Below are 7,218 nucleotides of genomic sequence, written 5' to 3'. Positions count from 1 at the left end.
CTTTCAATATCCAAGATACAACAGTTCATTATTATTCAGCAGAGAAAATAACCTGTCTCACTTCTGTCTCCCAGATGAATTCTGTGTAATTTTCAAATTCAGAAATGGAATTTGTTGTCGTATATGATCCAAATTATTCAGACTGTTCGGCAAAGAATCATTTCAGTATATGGTGAAGCTTTAATTATATAGTACCTTCCTATTTTTGAACCAATGTTTAACATGGCATTTTCTAGAAAATACATTTTTATATAGAGACAGGCAGTTTCCTTTATTATCTCCAAGGCTTGAAGTGACACTTTTGGCCTACTATAGAAGTAGTTCAGCTGTTCTGCTGGTCAGTGGCCCAGAAATGTTAATATTGGGCATTCAAGATGGAAATTGCATATGTGTTTGTTCTTTTTTTTTTTTTTTAATAGTCAAATTTGAAGAGACTTTTTTTCTGCTTTGCGGAAATTCCTTTGGAGTCTTTTTTCGTATTTCAAATATTGAAGTGGAATTTAACTTTGAAATAGCTGTTTGTTTTGAGGGAAAAATGTATTGGTTGAGCAAGTATGAGAAAACAACTCAGTAGCCCAATAGAAAATGTACTGCTTTCTATTTGAAGTTAGAAAATCCCATATGGTTAACCCATTTTTTTTGGTTGGAAAGGTTCCTAACTGCATATGTTTGTGTTGAATCTTGTCTAATGAGTCAGCTCCCTCTTGCAGAGAATGTCTTATACAGTGAAAGTTTTAAGTAGATAAGGCAGGCTATAAAAATTTTATATTAACAGTAATAAATATCAGAGCCAGTGCTGTGCTCAGTTTATTATATTAGAACTTTTAACGATATTGTATTTATTACTGCACTTCAGGAAGTATTACAAAGCTAATATAATCAATTGCCTATAAATGCTTTTACAGTACAGGAGAATATTAAAAACTAACAGATTTTCGTGTTGCTTTTAAACATTTAAAGTTTGGGAGTTCTGTACAGCTTCCAGATTCCGTGTGTACACACGTGCTTTCTAGTACTGGCCTAGACGTATCTTTAGACATGCAGAATATGAATACCAGGATGTGAATTAAACATCTAAGTTTTGAGCTAATCCTCATCAATGAACAAAAAGAGGCATTTCCTGAGGGCTGTGTATTTGACCAAAATGGGATGCATCAGAGCCCTGATGGGGTTTCCTCCTGTCACTTCCGAATAAATTTGCAGTTCTGAATAAAACTGCTGTTTAATACGAGTGGTTTATTTTGTATCCTCTACGATTAAGTGGATGAGCACCAAAATCGAAGGCACCTTTCTACCTTTTCTTGGCTTTTATGTGCTGGGTTTTGAAGTCTGTGTGTGTGTCTGGGAAGATGGAGTATACATGCTGAAAGGAGAAGCTTGCAGCTTGACTGGCAGATGCCTGAAACAAGCAAGGAGGGTGTGTGCAGTTGAGAACAGGACCCAAATCCAAGTCTGGGGAGAAGGGAAGTGTCCTTTCTAAGAACCAGAGCTCTTGGGTCAGGAAGGAAAAGCTGGAGAGAGAACCATATAGGGGCTTTGCCTCAACTTGGAATGGCTTAACAGGCTGATGGTTTCAAAAGAAAATCTGCTGCAGGAGGGCTGCACTGGAACCACACTTTGTGTTAAATGTGGTCTTTTGTTCAGTTCTGCCTTTCCCCTGAGCACAGGGGTTTTACTTCAGTTTCTTCTTGTGTTTCCTCAAAGTGTTGTACCAATGGGGGGGTTTCCAGACGCTTGTGGAGTGTGGTGGGTTTTTTGTTTTGTTTTGTTTTCCTCCAGTATGGAACTACTTCAGCCTCAGGTTTGTGTTGGTTTGTGGTTTTCTTCCCTTCCCTAGGAAAAGAGGTCTTGACTGGGTTAGTTCTTGGCCTTCAGCATATTATAGCAAACACACAAAATACCCACAGTTTTTTTTTTCTTTTTTTTTCTGTTGAGCAGTAATTAACTCTTTTCCCCAGTATTTTTGTTAAAGACATCTATCTTCTATGTTAAGAATGAAGCAGAATACTTGAAATGGTCGTCTTTGAAGTACAAATAGGTAGTTTCTAGTTCTGCACAATTTACATCTCATTTTCTAGTTTGTCTTTCCATCAGATAAGTTGTTTAATCTGTGCAAAGCATGTAATCCATATTAGGTAACAAGCCATGCAACAGCTCTGGAAGGTTATATGTAAGGATCATTTAATTTACTATTTCATTAGGCTGAGGTCATCCTGTCACCATATGAAATACACCTTAAAGGTTAATTTTCATTGAAGAACTCAAGATGCTACTGTTAAAGGTCTTGAAGATACTAGCCCTCCTCGCAACTCCAAACAGCAGGGAGTCTCTGATCTCGGCACTGAATGTGGATTCCTGTCTATCCAATTTTTCCTGTTCTTTGGAGGACAAATGAGTGTCTCTTTACTGAGAAGAACAACTTGATACCTGGCTCAATTTATGTTACAAATTTGGCCACCTGAGTCTTACACATGTGATTTCGTGAGGGCACAGAACAGCAGCATTATTCAAAGTCAGCTGCAGCTGACTTTTTCAGCCATTCTTCAGATAACAGATCTGTCAGCTGGAAGCTCAGGAGCAGGGTTAACTGGAATAGTTAAAAGTTGATGTAGACAACAGTGAACAGTTCCATCATCCTACCAAGTCTAGCATTGTATTTTTCTCCAAGCAGTAAATGAATAAAGTATACACCTGAAAACTGGCAGGATCTGTGAATGAAAAAAAAATAAAAAAGCCTGGACTGACTTCTCAGAATTTTGATGTTATATTTATATTAAAAACTAAGTTTAAGCCATTTAATTCAGGTGCCTGTAAAAGTTGTTGTAATGACCCAAGTGAAAATTCAGTTCTTCGGCATATGTTGTTCCTTGACTGACTATTCTCTTGGAGAAACTGTATTTTTGATAGCGATAATAATTGAATCTCTCTTCTGATTCAAAAGCTTTGTTTCTGATTAATCAGTCTTGTCAATAGTTTTATGATGCTACACCTATTGGTTGGGAGAGTTGTAGAAAAGCTCCTTATGGACTGTTCTTTTTCAAATACTTTATTTTTGCCAAAAAACACCTGTTTTGTGTGGGATTTTTTCTTGTTGTTTGTTAAACCAAGATGTATTCAGTTTTTAAATCACTATGTGAGATAAATTGTAGAAAGTATGGAGAAGATTGCCTATGGAGTAGGCTGTTCTGAAACATTTTCATGTAGAATCAAAGAATTTAGTTTGAAAAGGACCTGTAGAAATCATCTGGTCCAGCTTTTTCCACTTAGATTTCCTGTGTTTATGAAACGTAAATGGTTGTACGGATATGAAATGGGTTCCTATATGTGAATGTTGCAGCATTAATTTCTTGAGCCCATTCATTCTTAACTATATCAAAAACCTCCTTCTGATCTTCCATGTCTCCAGTTAGCATGTCCTTCCCCTCTTACAGTGGATAATACAACCATCTCAGCTCATGCACTAATACCCAGCTTGTCTCCTGGCTTCAGACTCGCTTTCTTCTGTTCTATTTCTCTAAAACAAATTCTCAGTGTGTACAGCATCTAGGATAAATGTCTTGACTTGACCCAGTGGCTTTTCTGTGCTGCAGTCATACAAATAAGGTACAGATTGTTTGCAGAGGTTAACTTGATCATGAATAAATGATCTGCAAGTATTCTGAATCTTCCTGAAAAGTCATTTTTAAGATATATGTACTTCTATATTTGTTTTTTGTAACAGTTTGACTTGGGTGACAAATGTCATCTCTTTTGGCTTCTACTTACTCAGCAGATTGATCATGCAATTAGTAGCTTGCTAATAATCATATAAAATGGTACATATAATCTTTGATAAGGGTATTCTTTCTTGTTCTCTGAAAGTAACCAGTGACCTCTCAAATACCAATACTGCAGCTGTTTCTACCTGTGGAAGAGACACAAGCTTGGCTCCATGTCTGCAGGAACACCACTGGGAATTTCCATCTAACAAATTGGCAACAAAAGCATTGATGTAGAGTCCCAAATAGTTCCCAAGATGGTTGTTCTTGTGACAAAAACAAAAAAAGTATCTTCTTTTTTTTGCTCCCCTTTCCCATTACCATAGGGTTTTAAAATGCAAACAATTTTCCTTTGCTGTCAGCTTAGAAGTTCTAGAAAAGAAAATGGGAAAAAACTTTTTTCTTGTAATAAAATCTTTGTTTGCTTTCTTCATTTTTATCCATATTTATAGCCATATGGAAATAGAAAAAAAAGAAATCAAATTTCTAAGTTAATTCAAGCATGAAATATGAAATATTTAAGGACTTGAAACACTTTGATCTTTTCCAGTGAAAATATCTATTTCATTATATAGAACTGAATACTTATTTTTTGGCAACGTATTTTTTGTTCTAAAATACAGACTTGGAAAAGATGCATTTTGTCAAAAATTGACTATTTTTGACACAAGTCAAACTGTTTATCGGATTTAGGATAGATTGTAGCCTGAGAGACAAAGAAATGCTGGCATGCTCTTCAACTTCGATAATAACTTTCCCTTTTTGAGGTTAAAATGGGACACAGTCCTGGTGTTGCTTCATCTGGAATATGCTTTTTTTCTTTCATTCTTGGTTACTATAATGTTTTTATTTTTTTCTAATTGCAAACATGTATTAGTATAGAGATTCAAACCTTTATATCACAAATTCATGCATTTTGCGATGCCATCCTGGAAAGTCAAGTGAAAGTGAGCTGGGGAAGTCTGTTTTGTTTAAAGACAAAGGGAATGTTTTGTCTTTACCTCAGTGAGAAAAGGGAATCCCCTTTAAAATCTGTTTTGTTGGGGGAGATTCAGAGGTTCACGTTGAGCAGGTTTCAGATACAGTCTGAAAGTTGTTATACTTGAAGAATAATTCAGGAAATGCTGCATGGAAGGAAAAAAAAAAAGGTACATAAATCTCAAGAAGAACACACTGCTGCTGAAAGTAATTTTAGGTTTCTTAATTGACAAAGACACTTAGTGTTACGTGTTGAAGATCTGGGTTAACATAACTAATAATAGTGCTTGAACATGAGGTGATGAATTGGCTATATCTGGAGTGGGCAGGGGGATGGCGCACAGTCTTTCTTTGGCTAGAGCTGACATGAGTTGCTAAGATGGTCGTGATGGGGTGTGAAGACAGCCTGTGTTTGCACACCAAGGCACCAGCCTAGCTCTGCTGCCTCAAGCTCTGCTGCCGGTTCTTTCCTAGCTCCATAGGTGTGTTAGCACCTGGCATTTAGAATGACCTTGTCTGTCATATTAGAACTGAGATCTCATGCCTAAATTGTTTCTTGGGTTGTACGGTCAAGCTAAGCATAACTGCTTTCCTATGCAGTGACGCAACAAGAAATGGATCAGTAAATAAGATTATCTGGGTAGCGTGAAGTTTAGACTTGCTGGTGCAGGTACTGTGGAAGACGCAAACATTGTTAGAAATGGATGAATAAAATAAAATACAGGCCTGATCTGGCATACTAACGTGACTATTTTTTTTTCTTTCTTTTTTCAACAGGGAGCAAAATACCTTCAGGGAATATTATAAACTCTTCTGGTCAAGGTCCCTGTCTTTATGGTGAGTGGTACGACGTGATTTAAATAAAGGTGAGTGAGTAGAAGAGACACCTGGTGGTCTCCCCAGAACACTTCAGTTTACCACTTAAGATTATTTCTTTACTTCCACTCATAAATAAAATATTTAAGAAATCCCAGCAACTTAGATTGGATATTGAACATATTATACTCTTAATTAAAAAAATTACAAGGAATACTACCGAAAACAAAAAACATTAATTGGAAAAAAGCACTGCATAGGAAAGTGTTCATATTTCAATATTGCTGTGTGGTAAGTGTGGACTAAGCAAAGATCCTCCTACTTAGGGAGGAGATGATAACAGATTCTTTAGGATTTTTAAATAAATCTTAGAAATGGTATGTGTGGTCCCATTTGATATGGGCTTGTCAGTATCATCCTTAAGGACTCCCCAGACAAAGCAGTATTGTATTTTTCATTGATAATTTTAAATGAACAAGATGACGTAGTAAATGGATGTCAGAAAAAAAAAGTTTTGAATTTAATGTTCATGATTAGAAAACTGGATTTTGTTAGTTACTTATTTTTCCAATTTCATGCATATGGCTACATGCCTTAGAGCTAGTGTGTAGGCACGGCAGCACTCAGTTTTCAGGCTCAAGGCTTCTACAATCTTATGTCAGGTGGCTTGCTGCATGCAATGTGTAGGGAAAGTGGATTTTTTAAGAAATACATTGCTGAGGGGGAAAAAAAGTCAACTGGCATCCTCGTTTAAAGTATCAGTAACTTACCGCAGTTATATAAACTATTCAGATCAAGAGTCATGTCTGTATGTGGCTTAACATACTTGACGGTTCAGAAATGATTGTGGTAGAAGTACTCAGAATTCTCCCCCTTGAGTAGTCTTTCCCCTAAAACCTAAAATGTCTTGTAACCTTCCAAAAATACATTCAGATCAATGAAAGAATCTTCAGACTTAAAGCAGAAACCTCGGTATAGCAGGCAGCGGTGGGGTTCCTCTTTTTGTCCTTCAGGCCAAAGCAGACAAATTGTGATGCTTGGAAACATTGGTCTTTGTGTCAAGTCCTGGCATCACTGTGCAACACTATTGTGTCGTTATGTTCTGACAGACTGTCATAATGGATCATTGTAACATGTTCCTTTTTTTCTTTTTTTTAATTATCAGACATCATGAACTTTTCATACTAGAAAGTTTCTTGGTTGTAAAGGCAGGATCATACTGAGCATGGCTGTAAAAATATAATCTTAAATACAGAGGCTTAGTGCATGTGACTGTAACTGGTATAATAGACCCAGAATTCAGTTACACCCAGTGAAAATTGTGATATAAGATAGCATGAAATCTTCACTTGTACACATGAAAACCTGAAGACCCTAGTTAAATTTTTTTTTCTATTACTCAGCACCCAGAATAAAGTGCTCTTCAACTAAATAATTTCATTTAAGTGCACCTTTGTTTAAATACTGATTTGCAAAATTCTTTTTTTTTCATGTTCAAAGGTTTTCATGTTCAAATATTTTCATGTTTGAGCAAATAGTAGAATCATAGAATGATACCATAGGCTGGAAAAGACCTTCAGAATCGTTAAGTCCAACCACCAACCTGACTTACCAAGTCCCACCACTAAACCACATCCTTCAATGCCACGTTCCAGTCATTCCTTAA

The 7,218-nt window shown here is 36.4% G+C and overlaps 1 long non-coding RNA gene across 2 annotated transcripts; it reads right to left on the bottom strand.

Moving 5' to 3' along the window:
• Window positions 1-1,486: 1,486 nt before the first annotated feature.
• On the bottom strand, window positions 1,487-6,629 carry LOC106031244 (uncharacterized). 2 transcript variants are annotated; one of them, XR_010833034.1, is made up of 3 exons: window positions 6,521-6,629; window positions 4,760-4,882; window positions 1,487-2,708 (listed from the first exon to the last, which is right to left on the bottom strand). It is a non-coding gene; the product is annotated as an uncharacterized lncRNA (long non-coding RNA). The 2 variants fall into 2 exon arrangements; XR_001204189.3 differs by lacking the exon at window positions 6,521-6,629 and adding an exon at window positions 6,323-6,461.
• Between the last annotated feature and the right edge of the window lie 589 nt (window positions 6,630-7,218).

The sequence above is a fragment of the Anser cygnoides genome, chromosome 7, assembly GCF_040182565.1.
Source record: "Anser cygnoides isolate HZ-2024a breed goose chromosome 7, Taihu_goose_T2T_genome, whole genome shotgun sequence".
Lineage (NCBI taxonomy): Eukaryota > Metazoa > Chordata > Aves > Anseriformes > Anatidae > Anser > Anser cygnoides.
Note: the sequence above shows the minus strand (reverse complement) of the source record. Positions and strands in the feature narration are given on the sequence as shown.